This window comes from Melozone crissalis, unplaced genomic scaffold, assembly GCF_028551555.1.
Source record: "Melozone crissalis strain CALT ecotype California unplaced genomic scaffold, PUWL_Pcris_2 ptg000002l_1, whole genome shotgun sequence".
NCBI classification, from domain to species: domain Eukaryota; kingdom Metazoa; phylum Chordata; class Aves; order Passeriformes; family Passerellidae; genus Melozone; species Melozone crissalis.
In genome coordinates this window covers 23338625-23355353 of record NW_026535780.1, presented here as the reverse complement: position 1 = coordinate 23355353, position 16729 = coordinate 23338625, and the positions used below count along the sequence as shown (strand labels likewise).

At 46.3% G+C, this 16729-nt stretch overlaps 1 protein-coding gene across 1 annotated transcript in view; it reads left to right on the top strand.

The window, feature by feature from the left end:
* The first annotated feature begins 240 nt into the window (after positions 1-240).
* Positions 241-16729, top strand: part of NCALD (neurocalcin delta) — a 52918-nt gene continuing 36429 nt past the window's right edge. Inside the window, exon 1 of the mRNA XM_054295562.1 lies at positions 241-387. The gene's annotated coding sequence lies outside the window, so the exon portion shown is untranslated. The remainder of the gene's footprint in view (positions 388-16729) is intronic.

Sequence of the window (16729 nt, the reverse complement as noted above, 5' to 3'; positions counted from 1 at the left end):
AGGAGCGCGTTTCCCACAGGGACAGGGTTAAGGGAGCAGCCGGCGCGGGCAGCCCCAGCGAGCCCGCGGTGTTTGCCTTGTCCGGGCGCCCGCGCTGCCGCGGCGTGCGCGCAGCGTGACGGATGACCCATGGAAATCATTGCGGAGCAGGGCTGGCGTTGCCAGGACAACGGCGGCTCCCCGGGCCGGGCCGGGCCGGGCCGGGCCGTGTGACGGGCGCCTGACGTCAGGGGGGCTGAGCCTGCGGCCCCGGCCGCGCCGGCAGACCGGGAGAGACAGAGCCCGCTGGATGCTGCAGCCATCCCCGCACCGCCACCGCCACCGCCGCTGAATCCCGGGGGCTGCCGGAGCATGGACTGCTGAAAACTTGCATTTCTGCAGCGTGAGGTAACCGTTTGCTTTGTGTTCTCATCAGGTTTGGGTTATTTTCCTTAAAAAAAAAAAAAATAGAATAGAAAGCAGCTTGTATCAGTGACTGATTTTTTTTTTTTCACTTGTTTGTTTTGGCTGGAAGTTTGCCTTGATGAACAAATCCAGCGCTATCAGATAAATGCAAAGCGGCTTGCAGTTACTAATTCTGTGTGTAGACGGCAAAACGGAGTTAAATATAGATTAATGATCCATGAAAGGAGAATAAAATGATATCGCTCTCGTTTGACACTTTAGGAATATAAATGAACGTGAGTAATCCTACGCTAATGCATTCGGGAGTTAAAAGAAATGGTGTTTAGGCGCTGTGTTTTTTATACCTTTGCTGGAATTTGTTGTTTTTTAATTCTGCCCGGTTCAGGCGGGTTTGTACCCAGTGTGTCCAGTGAGGGGGAAGCCAGCAGTCACTGCAGCCAGGAACAGCTTAAAATCCAACTCTCAGAGTTCAGCATTGAAATCATCTTTGTTCGCGCGGGGTCCCTGCGCGCTGCCCGGGCTCTCTGCCCTCTCCCGGGGCACTCCTGCCTGCATCGTCTTACAGAGGAGAGAATCAAAACCTTCCTGAAAAATTGTCTGAAATACGCCGAGAGAGCGGCGTTGCTGCAACACAGGCTTTTACCCATTTTCTCACAAGCACACACACACACACAGGGCTTGTTTATTCTCTCTCTCTCTCTCTCTCTTTTTTTTTTCTGTTGTGCATTGAGATCAGTTAGAATAGCTAAAAAAAGAACTGCAGCATGAGCAGCATGATTTTTCAATCACCACAGTGACTGAAAAACGAAATGCTGTTTGGGTCTTTTTGTACAAACAAGAGGGAGTTTGTGTCTGTTTCTGTATTGCACTTACTCCGAGGTGCCTGTTGTGGGGAAGGATATCCCAGAGCTCCTGAAGTTTAGTGCCACAGGCTGAGTTTGTTTGTGTGGGAACATATAGATTTGTTTTAAGAACAGATTACAGCTGAAGCATCATGTGCGTTGTTTCCTGGAAAAGTATGTTAGAGCTTTCTTATCTTCTCTAATTATACACTCCTATTCCCTTCCTCCCAAAGTTCAAAGGGTTTATCGATAATGGTAATGATTCTCCAAAGCAGCTGCTGGTCTAAAACAGTGTGGAGCTACCAGACAATTTAAAACACAGAGCAGTAAAAGATTAAAAAAAAAAATCTATAACAATTATTCTCATGTTATCAAATGCAGCATAAGTAATTGTTTCAGAAAGAGAGCCAAGACAGATATTAAAACTGAAGGCACTTCTCTAAGGAAGTTACGGCTTAGTGCTCTGGATTTCACTGCATTTGGCATTCTTAGCAGAGAACAAGGATAAATGCTGAAACATCTGAAATGTCTAAACCATTTCATTTGGTGTTATCTCATCAGTCCTTTCCAATTCTACTGATGCCCTAAGACATTACTGTTGGGGGGGCTGAAATATTTCAAACGGTCTTTATTAAATTCTTCACCTGATGCCACTGCACCAGTGCATGGGGAATCTCTCCTGGCTCCTCACAGGTGAGTTTTACCCAGGTTTGCAGGAGCCTGGCACCCTATGAGCAGCCTTGCCACGGGCAGTGAGCGGGCTCTGGGTGTCCCTGCCCGGTGACCTGCCTGGGCTGAGCTGCTGTGGGGAGATGTGTGCCAGCCCGGGGCTGAGCTGCTGTGGGGAGCTGTGTGCCAGCCTGGGGCTGAGCTGCTGTGGGGGGCTGTGTGCCAGCCTGGGGCTGAGCTGCTGTGGGGGGCTGTGTGCCAGCCCGGGGCTGAGCTGCTGTGGGGGGCTGTGTGCCAGCCCGGGGCTGAGCTGCTGTGGGGGGCTGTGTGCCAGCCCGGGGCTGAGCTGCTGTGGGGGGCTGTGTGCCAGCCTGGGGCTGAGCTGCTGTGGGGAGATGTGTGCCAGCCCAGGGCATTCATCCCTCTCCATCTGCATGAGAGGTCCCAGAGCGCAGAGATGGGCTAGCAGGGGAGAACAGGGAGGTGGTTGCTACAGCCCACCACCCTCTGAGTTCTGCTTATACTGCTGGGGTAAGTCTGCAGAGGGACCAAGGTGTGGAGTGTGGGGACAGATTTGAGCTGAGTGGCACCTGCCATTCAAGAGAAGTCATTCACCCTCACATCTGCAGGATTTGACTCCATGTGTAGCTGCTGTCACCTCCCAGACTGAACTTGAGTGATGAGGCTCAGTGTGGGCTGAGGCTCATGTTCATTCATTTAGGCTTGAATACAGTGTTCTGTAGCATTTGATTCCTTGAAACCACCTGTAAGGAGAAAAATAATTGATGCAACTTTTGCTCAAGAGCTATTCATTAGAAATGTCTTAAAAATATGGAATAGGGATACTTTTCTTTAGTGATACTGAGGTAGTGTTGTAAAGCTCTAACTTGACCTTAGAGTGAAGGATGGTAAACTGCTTCACATTTTAGCAGGAGGGTCCTGTACGTGCTGTTGCAAGAGGTCTGAGAGGCAATGTCATAGGGGGAGTGGGTGGGTGCCACTGAGGTTGGATGCGTCCTGCCTGGCAGAGTGACAGCTCTGTCCCCTCTTGATGAGTCTTTGGGGGCTTTTGGCATCCCATCACCAGGCTCTACCCATTTTGCCCCTGAGATGGGAATGAGCTGCAGGCAGGCAGCTCACAGGCAGTGCCGGAGTCTGCAGCTGGAGGTGACACAGATCCCTGCTCAGGAGAGAAGGGAATGGTGTGTGAGAGTCATCCTGGGGCTATGTGCCTCTGCTTGATGATTTCATGCTCTTGTTGTCACTGGTCAGCTCTGTGGCAAACCCTTTGGACAAGCTCTCGGGGTTACCTTGGCAGTTTGTGAAGCTGCCAGGGAAGGTCATGCTAAGCATCCCTCCCTCTCTGAGCTGCCATGCTTGCACCCAGCAGGAGAAAATAGCAAACAGCCTGTAGGCTCCTTCCCACCACCAAGAGGGGAAGGGGGCTGCATCCTTCCCCTTCTGCCCGACGCCACAGCTGACACTGCCAGCTTCCCTGGGCTTGAAATCCTCTGACATAAAGAGAAAAGATGTGAGATGCACATGGGCTTGGCAACACTCCACCTCCTTTTAGGGAGTCTAGACTGACCCTCCAACTTCCCATCAGCCTTCATGTCATTAGCAAATGTCACCCCCTTTGCACACCCTCGAGGGAGGGACGATCTCTTCCTCCAGACTCCTTGTCCATGGCAAAGGGAGAGCAGAGCAGCAATTCTGAGGAACTGGAGCACTGCACCTTAGGAAAGAGCTTGGCTAAAGTCACGTCTGAGATCTCCTCAAGTCACTTCTCACACAACTGCATACAGCAGGGAAATCAAAACCAGATGTGAGCTGTTGATGCCTCTAGCCTCATAATAATAACGCACTCAGTGTGCTCTACCTTGATCCGGGTGAGTTGATGGGCAATGACAATCTAAATTTAGGCCAGAATCATAATAAAACCTAAAAGCCCCTTGCAGGACAGAGCACTACTCCTTGAATTTTTTCAAACAGAATGCGATTTCTGCTGTCTTTGTAAAGGTCCTAGCTACTGCTGAGGCAATATTCATGGGGGGAATAAAATCCTCTGTAGAGGGTGGCAGTTGTCAGTGGGAACTGATGCTTCAGTATGGAGTTTCAGGATCTTAAATTACTTATTGCAGAAGTTGGTTCCCACTCTGCTAAAAATCATTACATTGTGCTAATTTAATGTCTGCATCAACATTAGGAACAACTGGTTTAAATGATAGCTGATCTGCAGTAGAGAGTTGGCATTTTAACCAACAGTTGTTTTTCCAATTAAACACAGATGCCATACGTAGGGTACTCTGAATGCAAAATAAAAGCTGACCTGGCTGTTGGTTCCAAGCTAAAGCAACAAAAATCCTAACTCTGGAATGTTTTTGGTAGTCATATTTTAGAAATAATCTTCTATGGTGAGCCAAAATCTGTACAGACAGCTATAGTCAGATAACAGTTTAAAAAATAGACTATGTTTTGGCTGTACTTTTGCAGCTGTTAAATTTATCTTCTTAAATAGCAGGGAGTATGAGTTGAGGGTTGAGAAACAGTAATTTTGTAATTATTTTATATGGATTGAATTATTCTGTCATCAAATTTGCATTTCAGACAGCATTACAGTATGAAAATATAATTAGAAACTGTAATTCAGGAATTGCTGAATATGATATTTCCCAGAGGGAGCACTGTGAAGAAGCTGCCCTTACTACAACTTTAGCAAATGTTGAAATCCTATAGGTGGAAAATGTGAAGGCTGAGTTGTAAAGTTCCTCTCCCTTCTGTGGTCTTCACATACTGTCAGTTCTCTGCTTAACTTCATTTTTTCATAAGATTCATTTCCACAGAATCATCTAATCATTATGAGCTGTAGGGCTCAGATCCTGTTCTGCTGAATTTCAGACTGGCTGTGCTGATAGCTGCTGAATTGCTTTCAGCCACAAAATGACACTGAGACAATGTAAGGATCTGATTTACATGCAGAAAAACCAAGAAGCTTGTAGTTTGGTCTGAAATGCTGGTTTCAATTTGCCCAGCACCTGAAATTCCCAGCCACGCCTCCTTTCACAGGAGATAGCTGAGGATGGTTCTTGGTTTAGCTCTGTTTATCTTCTTTTGTAGTTCACTATTTTTTGCAGTATGTGTTCACAGTGTTGTGCAAAGTTTTAGCTGTATAAAATCCACTGATGTCAATCCTTGTGTTTTTTATTCTTTTGATAATCTATGGCTTATCATAGACATACTGCCTGGAAACAATCATGTCTTGTGTTTTTTATCTGGGCTTCATTTGACAAATCCCATATGCTTTTGTTTGAGACATGCACTTTTTAGGAGAACATCTCCATGGCCAATTTTTTTCCCACCACCTTGTTGGGACATTGGCCAGGTCCTTATGTGAAACCATGCCTGTGGTGCACAAAGCACGGATGGCAGTGGGAGGAGACAGAAGCTGAGTGTGGGGCACGCTTGACGCTTTGATGCCCCCATACATCTGCCACAGTCCTGCTGAGTGACAGTCACAGTGCTACTGCAGAGGAAATGTCAGGACAGGAAAAGGAGAAGTGTGGACCTCTGACCCCTAGGATGGCATGGATACATGGGCTGGCTGGTGGCACAGCTCCTAGTGACCTAAGGATGCTGTCAGCCTCAGAGTGCTCTGAGGTTCAAGAGCATTTCCCATGGCTGCCCAGGGCCACCTTCCTGCGCCCAGCCCTGTCACTTTGCCTGGCTGCTGGGGAAGGTGTCTGTCCCATCACTCACATTTTGGGTGGTGCACATCCTGCCCCCTGTGTCTGGTATTTGCAATATGAGCATAGGACAGGAGCTCCAGGGTGTCACTGCAGATGGCCATTTCTGTAAGAGAGGGTGCAGTAAGCCAGGTTGGCTCTTTAGGGACAAGTGGCCTTGCTTGAAGTGAAAGTGCTGGTTTACAGGTGGGACATGAGCAGTCCCTGAACATCACAGTTGCATTTTTGCACGTTTACTTAGGAACTGCAAAGGAGCAGGAGGCAGCATTTCAACTGACTGTGTCTGCACATGGGAGCTGAAAGTCTTTGAGACAGGTTTATACCTGACACGTGTGTCACAAAGCCTCTTAGCTGTGTGCTGAATTTCATTGTCAAGAGAATGGGCTTTGGGAGCAGGCCAGAGCCAGGCTGTCCAGCCACAGGGGCATGGTGGACCAGGAGGGATGGGATGAGGGGGAAGGAGGCAGGGCTGACTGAGTGTGTGCTGGCAGGATGCGTCCAGGGCAGGCTGATGTTCTTGCACTGCTGCATCTGCCCATGCAGGGAGCTCTGGCACCTGCAGAAGAGGCCAGACAAGACTTTTTGCTCCATGAAATGGAGCTGTCTGAAGGAGTCAGGAGAGTGAAATACTCTGCCTGTGTTAGCAGTGCTGCAGTGATGTTGTTTAGCTGCCATGTGATGTAGCTGTGGCTAACAGGGCTGCTCTCTCTTCTGGGCACTGGGTTCAAAGTAGGGCTGGAGGAACACTGCACACTCACCCCCTGTGCAGTGCCTGCTACTTGAGAGCAATAATTTCACGCTTGTTCTACTATTATAAATAGAAGAGATCAGATTTTGGGGACATCCAACATTACTTGCAGAGAGGTTTTATTAGACAAGCAGATCAGGTGGTGGTTTACAGGCTATCACCCAAGAGAAGACTAAAGCTGAAGGAGGTCAAAGTTGGCTTCTTTCCTTAGCAAATTCCCTCACTCCTAGTGCAGCAAGGTTTCCTGATCATGCCTCACACAATCTTTCTGCGTCTCCTCAGGACTGCAAAACCACAATGGATCCACATATGAAGTGTCTAACTTCAGCTGAATAACACTTAAAGAGATTTCATTAAGCAATTCAGCCTGAGAACTTCTAAAGAAATATTCTGCTCACGTTGTGCTCACAAATCCAAGATGCCAGGGGGACGTGAGCACAAAGCTGTTGATTATTTCCACAACTGCTGTGTGCTTCCTATCTCAACAGTATTCTTTTGTGCAGAATGGCAGCAAGATTGCAGAGTCCTCTTTAGCTTTACCATCTTCACAAGCCCAGGTCCAATTAGAGCAATTATATCTCAACAGAAGCACTGTCTGTTGTCCTCTGGACCTGTCTGTCAAGCATCCTATTCATCACTGTTTATCATGTATGAGGCTTTTCATGTAAAGTCGTTCTGACCCTGCTGAAACAGTCCCACCAGAAGGGTGGCCTGTGTTTTTATTTCACAGGCTGATGTGGATGAGAAGTGTGCAAAATTCAGTCAAACCACGTTCTCCTCTCACTTGAATATTATTGCTGGTTTGACACAGTACACAGCTTTCATGTTCAATTACTTCACTTCACCCTTCATTTTCAATTACTTTACTGCTAAAAATTGAGGACATTATCAGAATTCACAGTTCTTCCTTGCCACATTCAAGGGTTTCCTTAATCAAAATCCCCAGTGTGAACTGCAAGGCATGTAATGTTTGATGGCACATGATATTAAACCACTTACAGCTCTGATGTCTGTGGGGACTCTCTGGTCTCTGAGTTACTGGGTAGTGGAAACTTCTGCAGAAAGACCACTTGTGCTTTGCTTTGCCTCTCCTGACAGAGCCTGATGAAGGAGCTGAGTGAATCCTGCTAAGGAAGTCCCCTTTGTCACCACTAAGGTAGAAGCTGAAAAGCAGAACTCGGTGAAAGGCAGAAGTGTTGGGACTTGGGAAGGTCAGAGGGAGTGCAAAGAGGAACTCTTTCTTAACAACTCTATCTGAAAATAGATATTTATTTTCTCATACTGCTATTGGAAAGGAAAATCCAGGGAGCAGTGTTTAGAGTCGTCTTTATGAAACAAAGAGAATTCTTTCTGACAATTCAGAAATGAGATTGCCTGTGAGGGAGCACCCCTGTCCCCACTGCTACCTCCATGGCATCCATGGGAGTCCTGGCCAACATGCCCAGCAGCACTTGGGCAGAATAAGATTGCTTTAGGAACTGAAAACATGAGCTCAGACTTTGGTTGTTCTTCCTCCAGTATCATCAGGGCAGTGGTTCCCCCACGTTTGTTTCCTATTTTGCCTCTCTTCTGCCAGGTTTTAGCCCAGAAGGACTGCTTCTGTCAGGAGGAACTGCAGGGCCGTCTGCAGTAGAGGTCCAGATGTCCCCTGTGCCTTCCCTTGGCACAGGGTGCTGCAGGCAGGAGAGCTGTGCCAGCCCTGACCAGGGCTGCAAGGAGACCTGGCTGATTTGGCCACACCAGTGGCAAGAAAAAGTGAGAGCTGATGAAACAGCAGTATAACATGCTCCACATCTGCTCCATGGGGGTCTTGGTGAATTTGTTAAAGATGAGTTTATACTGCTTAACTGGATCTGCAGCCTTGGCAGATTCAGTTTCTTTTCTTGCAGTGATGGTGTTTTTGCTGAGAGCCTGGGGCAGGGTTCTCTGCTGCTGTGCAGAGTCAGACCCCTCCCCTCACCATGGACACATCATGTTTGTGATGCTTCAATTAGAAAAATACAGTTCTTTCAGAGATGGCAGAAGGTGACAGAAGCACTAGCAGGGTGAGTGCTTGCCTGACTTTCATTCTTTCTGTTAGACACTGGGACCTTTGCAGAAACCCCTGCCTCAATTCAAGGAATCTGATTAGAAATTGAAGAGTATTTCACCATTAGTTCACCATGTGCCAGTTATTAGGAGGCTATGGTGTTGCTCCAAGAGCCTGTAGTAAGGCACACCCTTCCTGCATGCCACTCCCACCAGGCCTGCAGATGGCACCCCAAACGGGGTGTTGGGGAGGCAGCTGGGAGAGAAGGAGTTAAAATAAGCCACAATTACTAATTTGAGACATTCTCAAAAATAGCAGCTTTTCTTTTGTTTGCTGAATTCCCCATGCTTTTACAGTGCTATTCCCATTATTCATTTCTTTCCCAAAATAACATTTTTAAACAGAAGAATGACTTGAGTGGGGAGAAGAGGGGATCTTCAGGCCGAGTGGGACAGCTGCATGCCCCTGTGTCTGCAGTGAGGCATATTTCAGTATTTCAGGCAATTTTAGTTCCTCACTGGCAAACCCAGTAATTCCTCCCTGACAGTCCTTGCTTCCCAGGGGCAAGCATTGGGCAGTGTGCTCATGCTGTCCACTGTTTTTATAGCCCAACTTAAAAAGAAGCATCTTTTGCTGGTGGATGCTCCTTTGAAGAAGGAAAGGATGCTTTTGGAAAAATAACCCCAAGGACTAGTGATGCAGGCAGGTCCCACTGAGCTGGGATGCAATTCCAGCCCTCAAAGCACCTTGTGTGTCCCACCCTTGACTGCTGGCCCAGGAAAGCAGCTGCTCTGGAGGGGCTCCCTGACAGCCCCACCAGGGCCCCCTTGCCCCTCACAGTCAGGCATGCAGCCAAGCACAAACAAGGTGAGCTCCAGAAACAGGTGCCAGCAGCCTTCCCCTAGGGCTGCAGGGAGGGATGGGAGCAAGGAAGCCCTGAGAGGAATTAAAAATCAAATGCTCATGGCAGTGGGTTCCTGTCACCGCATCTCAGCAGTTCACCTTCACTGTGGCTGGCTGGCTGCCCAAGCCCTGAGCAGGAGCAGAGAGAGGAGCATCCCATTCTCACTGCCTTCCCTGGAGATCAGCCAGCTCTCCTGTGGCCCTCCTGGGAGGATGAGGAGGAGCTGCTTCACAGCTGCATGCTCACAGAACTGACCAGAACAAGCAGCATGTGCCTCTTTGTGGGAATCCCCTGAGCCCTGCTGAAGGCGTCACACCCGGAGGTGTCCGGAGCCAGATGAGTCAGATGCCTCTGAACAGGTGCAGCTGTCCAAGTGTGGGGTGCTGAGGAGCTGAGCTGGCCATACCACAGCCCTCCCTGTGGTCTGGAGTCTGCAATAACCCCAGCAACAGGTGTGCTTAGTGCAGATGGGGGCTGAGCCCACAGACTGGCATTTGGGCTGCAAGGGTCAAGCCAACCAAGGCTGGCATTTGGAGGTAGAAGGGCTGAGCTCCATGGGGACATTTGGCCCTCCTTGGCATCCAGTCCAGCTCCTTGGTGTGCACATGCCCTGAAACCCCTTCAGAACCCCAGCAAATTCATCACTGAGCCCAAGGCCCCTAGCAGAGCATGTCCCAAATTATTTGAACTTTGGGTCTAGTTCATAATCCCCTCCTAATATCCCACCCTAGGTAAGCATTTACTTCCCCCAAGCCTTGATATTTCTTGTTTTGACACTTACATTCAAGTAGATGTCAAGCTATCCAGCTTCCTGAGATATTGGCTGTGTCTGTACTATGGCCACTGGCTGTGTCCATAATAAATGAAATATGCTGGCAACTCCAGCACCAAAACTCAGAAGCCAAAATCTCTCTCTCTGCAGAGCAGTCCATATCCCAGTCCAGCTCCCAGTCAGTTCCTGTGTTCCCAGCCTGCCCACTGGCCTGTTCGAGGGGGCAAATGGCACAGAGTCACTTTTCAGGAGGGTGCAGAGTTCAATAGCACAGACAAGGGAACTTCTGTGCCAGCTGGCCCCATGCTGGGGAATGCACCCACATGCCTTTGCTCCATAGTCACAGGTGATGTGGTAATGTCATTGTGCATAACTGGGTGAGAATCCTTGAGGGAAGGGGGCGGGGTGAGGAAAGAGCCTTAAAAATAGAAAAGTGTTTTTTCTGAAGCCCAGGTCTAGGTAGAGCTCACGAGCTGCAGACTCTTGCCCCAGCCAGGAAATCAGCCCATTGGAGCATGACAAAAAGGCTGGCAACTCCAGTCTGTCAAAAACAGCAGTGGGGTTCTAATAGGACCAAAGTGGAGGGAATGAGGAACATGGCTGGAAGAAAGGATAAAGAAAAGTCTTTGGTCCACAGAGCACCAGGCTCTTTACTCCTCTGTTTGTACAGAGGAACATTATCATGTACACTGCTGACCTGACTCTTTACAGAGTGTGGGTTTGATGCTGATTTCCTGTTGTTTCTCAGTATATACTCTTTCCCCTGTGAGGCTCAGTTTTAATTATTTTCTAGTTTACAATCCATTTATTTTTAAGATATGAAAAATGCATAGGTCAATATCCACTACTGTTCTACCATTCCTCCAGAATAAATAAATTGTTATTATCTGTATTAGCCTTCTCAGCAAGAGACCAACAAGTTCCACTTTTCTAATGCTGTCTCATGCCTAAAATCTGTTTCCCAAATCCTCTTTTGCCTGAAGTGAGCACTGTGCACTGCACAATGCACTCTCCAGCTCCCTGGGGACTGCCCAGCCCCATGTACAGCGCTGCCTTTGCCACACAGCACTGTCAGGAATTTCACATTTCTCTCTGCAATGACAAAAGTGATGTCCAGGTGCTGTCCTCATAAAACTTCAGGGCTGAAAGTGGTCAAAAGCAAAGGACACTTCTGAATGCAGTTTTGTCCCAGTACTTCTGGTTTTGTTGAATTCAACCTTTATGTTTTTGACCTTGGAGTATAATGTCAGAAGAGTTTGAGAGAGCCAGGGGAACATTTGCCTATCTCTTTGCCTGCAGCTTTTCAGGTAGGTTTGATTATTTTAATTACTTCCTCTGTTAGATGTGGAGTGTCTTCCACTTTCCCTGAATTTCCCAGTCATGTCTGGTCGCAGATCACTTAGTGCTACATAGAAGCCATCATATGGAACTCTGATATTATCTGCAGATTCACATCAAAGTCCTGCAAAACATGAGGATACTGGCTGAAAACTTTTGAACAGTGGGGTTTAGTAAAGCAGGACTTGGGTGTGACTGTGTGAAAGTGTGAAGTTTTCCCTTTTCACTTGCAAACAGGAGTTGCTGTGCTTGTATTGCTCCAAATAATACAGGGGATTTGGGAAGACTAGCATTAAGAGAGTTTTTCAGAGTCATTGAATATGTTTTAATCCTTATTAGCCTTGAGCAATTGACTCCCAGTGAACTCACAGAAGGAGAGGTATGATTAAAGAACTGTCTTGCGTGGCCTGCTGTGCATTTATAGCTCTGCAACTGCTCTCAGTAGTAAAATAGAAATATGTCTTTCAAAGGAAAGCTCAACAACAGGAAATATTTCTTTCAGAAATATGAACACAAGTGTTTCTTCCAAGAATCATCAGATAAAAGCAAAAATGTTCTTAAATTTCTAGTTCCACTAGGCACCTGGCTCTAATCTGCAGTTCCGTGACTTTGTTCATTTTTTAACCCAAATGGGATCCTATTTTAAGGCACTGTTATTTCATCTGATAATAAAAGTCTATTCAACCATTCATGTGTTTCATCAGTGTTTGCTTTTCTTGTTCCCTACCATATTTTGTATTTTTCTCCAACCTTTCCACTGAAGAATCAGTGTTGTCCAAATTGCTGCTGCTCAACTGCTCATAACTCCCTGTTCCTTGCTCTTTGGAGTTGGTTACCTCATTCTGCTGGTGGGTAATTTTGATAAAGGTTTCACAGAGTGCTCAATTTGTCTGCACAGATGATAGAATGACAGGTTTTTCTCCCAGCCATTGCAGAGGTTTATGAGTGCTGCTTCTCAGGTGTCTGGCACAAATGGAAGTGGCACCGTTGTGGGACGTGCTTGTTATTCAGGCATTAGCCTTGAAAAACCCCGGATTATTGATTGCATGGTTTGTCATGTCTGTTTAAGCACACTATTTCTGAAACTGCTCCTTCTCCAATCAATTAGAAACTCCATTAAACTGGATAAACATATTAAGAAAAGTAAGATATTTCCTCAAGGAATCTTTATTGCATTTCATTATAAACTACTGAATCTAATATACAAAGAAGATTGCTTTAATTATAAATGGACAAAAGAAAGATCTACTTTATGTTCCCACTAGGCAACTATCAGCAACATGCACCTTCTTCATCAAATGCAGTCATGACCAGTAATTAGGTTTGGTAGTTCTCCTGGGAGCAGCAGTGAACTGCATTACAGAACCCCCAAGAGACAATGACATCAGGTGGGTTTGTTAGGCTTTGTGGTATCTGTTCTCAGCTATTTTTTCTTGCCCTGGGGAAACTCATGACACAGCCATAATGCAGGCAGAGGGTTCAGATGATGAGCTGCTGATCTCCCCATCTCATCTCCAGCCAGTTTCACTGCACTGGGTGCTGCCCTCTGGAAGCTCAGTGGATGGCAGAGAACTCTGGTGGCCCTCTGTGCTTGCAGACACATGCATGGCTGGTTTTTGTTGTGCAGAAGGAAGTGCCTGGTGCCATTCACTGTTTTGTACTTTAGTACTATTTCAAACCTCAAGCAAACAATTTTCAGAGGAGAAGAAGGAAGAGGTCAGTCCAGGGCAGTGTCCTAGAACAAGAGCTCCCTGCTGCCTGTGTTCTTCCTGTTAGGTGGACATTTGAAAACTGAGTGAAGGTCTGATAAGCAGAGGAATTCCTCCATATCTGTCATGGTGTGGCTTGGGAGGGAGCATGAGGCAACATGGTGCCTTCCCAGTGTCACAATTGGGACAGTGCTGGGCATGCCCTGAGGCAGAGGGATGGCTGCCAGGAGGTTTAGGCGCCTCTGAGCCCAGGTAGGGTCAAGAAGTGCCTGATGAGAGTCTGTTCTGTGCCATCCTCCTGTGAGTCTCTGCCAACCCAGGAATCTGGAAAACTGACCCCAGCTAGCCCAGGAGCACATGACCAACTGATAAAAAAGTCATACAGATGAAAAAATCCTTTCTTCCCTCTTCCTGTACCTCTGTTCAGTCAACACTGTAGTGCAGCTGTCACCCAGTAATTTCAGTGGAGTCATCAGAACTCTTCAGAAGAAAAGAATAGTATTAATAAATTATTGTGTTCCTTAGAGGAGACAAAAGGATGACAATAAAGAGGTGAAATTTTGTAGAAAGCCTGAATTACTCAATACTGAATAGAGACCAGGCACGTCTGTAATTCACTTTCGAAGAAAATATAAAACTTACTATTTCATGATTTGGACTACAGCCTGCTAATCCTCTTGACTCCGAGGTAAAGCCCAACCAGCTGTGACTTTTATTGAGGTTACTTGTAAATCTTAATTTCATTCAAATTTTTTGCAATAATGTATTGCTGCTCTCAGTGCTGTCTGATGCTTGAAGTGACAGAGGTGGCCAGCTTTCCTGACCTGTCTGTTGCATCCTGGCACTTGTTCCTCTCCTTTCCCAAACCTCCCCTCACATTCCTGCCACTCCCCATCGCTGACGAGTGGTGGGGGGTGATTGCGTAGTGCAGAGGAAGATAAAGATATCACAAACTTGTTTACTTAACATCTCTGCCTTTGGCTCTCCTCGTGGTGACCCTCTGTGCCAGAAAAACTGCCCGCTGTAAGAAGCATGCTTGTTTTTTTGGATGCTGTTTTCCTTCCAGAAGTCAGGACAGACTGACTCCCCCAGTCCACTGCAGGTATCCATGTCATATAGACCCTATTTGTGGAGTTTTAAAATTGCATTTTCCCATGACTTTGGCTCTTTGTCTTGTGATCTTTGAAGAAGGCTGTTCCACAGACTTTGCTGCTCTAGTGGTTTGAGATTTGCTTCTCATTCCCAGCCAAAATTTATTATGGCTAGTTTATACCCATTTGTTCTTTTGCCAGCATTGTCCTTCAGTTTAAACAGCTTTTCTCCTTCCCTGATGTTTACCCCCTCTGATGTATTTATAGACTTCAACCATATCCCCTCTTGGCCTTTCTTTAGCAAGGCTAAACATCCAAGTGCCTCTGGTCTCCTCTGAGAGCACAGCCTTTCCATTCCCTTATTTGGCTTAATAGCCCTGCTCTGCAGCCACTGCAGGCCAAAATCCCTTTTCCTCAGCGTGTTTTCCTGGCCATGTGCTACAGTAATCCAGGTGAGCCCTCATATTTCCAAAACCTGCTCATGAAGAGCATTGGTATTTCACCCTCCCTGAACTCAACAGCTTGGTCTCAGCAGGCTCATTGGAAAGCATCACTTGTGTCCTGCAGGACACATCATATTGGTGCTTTCCTGTTGTCTTGTGACTATATAAGTCCTTCAGCTCTTCCTCCTGCTCCATCATTTCTAGTTAAGAACATCAGTTCTTTCCACTTGTCCCTCACATGCTGCGTTTTGCAATAAAGAATTTCATCCCTTTGCACTATTCCAGTGCTAAGATTGTCCCATTCTTCTTGTGGGGTGGCCTAGTGTCCACCTGATGGTGCCTGTCACCTTGGTGTCATCACTGCCTTGAGATTATGCATCCTGGCTATTAATTAAAATGTACAACTGCATCCATCCCAAGACTCAGCTTGGAAGAACCCTACTGCAACCACCTTCCACCTGAGATTTCTCTTCTGATTTCAATTCATGATCCTGAAAGAGCAAACATCTGCCTTACTCTGTCCAGCACATCCCCAGAGGAGTCATTTGCTTTGATTTTACCCAAGTGGATTCGAATCAGCCTTTCTATATACATCCATGTATCTGTTAGAAATGAATGCTTATGTACTGGTTGGAAAGCCAGCACAGGCAGACTTCCTACAGAGCTTCCATATAAGGTCAGTCCTGCCAAGAAACTTCAGTTTTAACCTCTAACATTTCTACAGCTTCAGTCTGAGATCTCTCTTCAGCAGCACTTGCCAACTGTGGTGCTCAAGTTGGGGTGTTAGCAGATGTGTTTTGCTCTGCTTCAGTCTCCCAGTGGGTTACAAAGCCAAATTCGTGATTCAAATGACTACACTTATTTTTCAGACTTAGTACACTTTTTTTTATGGGAGTTTGGAGTGGGGTGAAAATTCTTTTGTGTTCTGGCAAGTGTCCCTCATATCTTGGCCTGCAGAGGAAGAGCAAAAATGATATTTGTACCCTTTACATTCAAAATGTGTGAGATTATAAATATCTTGTCGTTGTAAAACATTCCTGCTTGTTCTTCAATTAAGAGATGTAACCTGTGAGACTTCTCCCCACACATCTCCCTGTGAAGTCTGACAGACATCTGACTGTCTTCTTCTTTGTGCCAAAGGGCTTAGAGACTTCTGGAGGAGTTGGTGGTAGCATCTCACAAATCAAATAACACAGCTACTTCTCTTTTGGGCTCAATAGACCAAGACAGGAGAAATTACAGAATATTTAGCTGCCCTTTTGATGACAGGAAATTAGTCCTTGTCCTCCTTCCCATGAGTAGTTCAGGTTTTGTATCTCTCTCAATGTTATCGGCTACCTCTTCTGAATACGTTGTATAAATGAGAACTGAATGAACTGAATGAGAACTAGTTCCTTTAAAAAGAAGAGGAAAAAGAAGAAGAAAGGCCCTGCAGAAATAGCAAGTCAGTCCAGTTAAGTTTGTTCCCTGCTTATAATTTAACTATTTTATATGAGCATTAGAGCATTCTCTGATCTGAGCAATAAGCTTTCACCTTTTCATATTGTGGGCTGGCTGAAAAGCCTTTGCCTCATGCCTACATCTGAGATGTCGTAAAACCAAAGACCAGATGCTCCTGTAACATTCCAGACTTCATCTTACTTGTTTGGTGGACCAATTATCCTGGATACTGCTCAAAGAATAATTAATTTGAGGATTTGTCAGCTGAGCAATCAGGTAGAAAAGTCTATTTTGTCATGAGGTTTCATTTTCCAGCTATTCTTGTTAAAATCAAAGAACTTTGCATCAAGAAGGAATTATATAACTCAATCTGACACTCCATGTTGAGCAAACTGAGACTGTGGTCTGCTCAAGCAATTCTGTGAAACTAGACTCCCATATTTCTGTTTCTGCCAACCATAAATTTGGAATTTGCTCACTCACTCTCTAGATTGCATTTAGAGATGGTATTGACTGGATTTCTCTAGCTTGTATAGAGACAGTGAAATTTAGATTTCTGAATCTGGAGTTTTCTGTAGGTAAGTAATGTGTAGAGT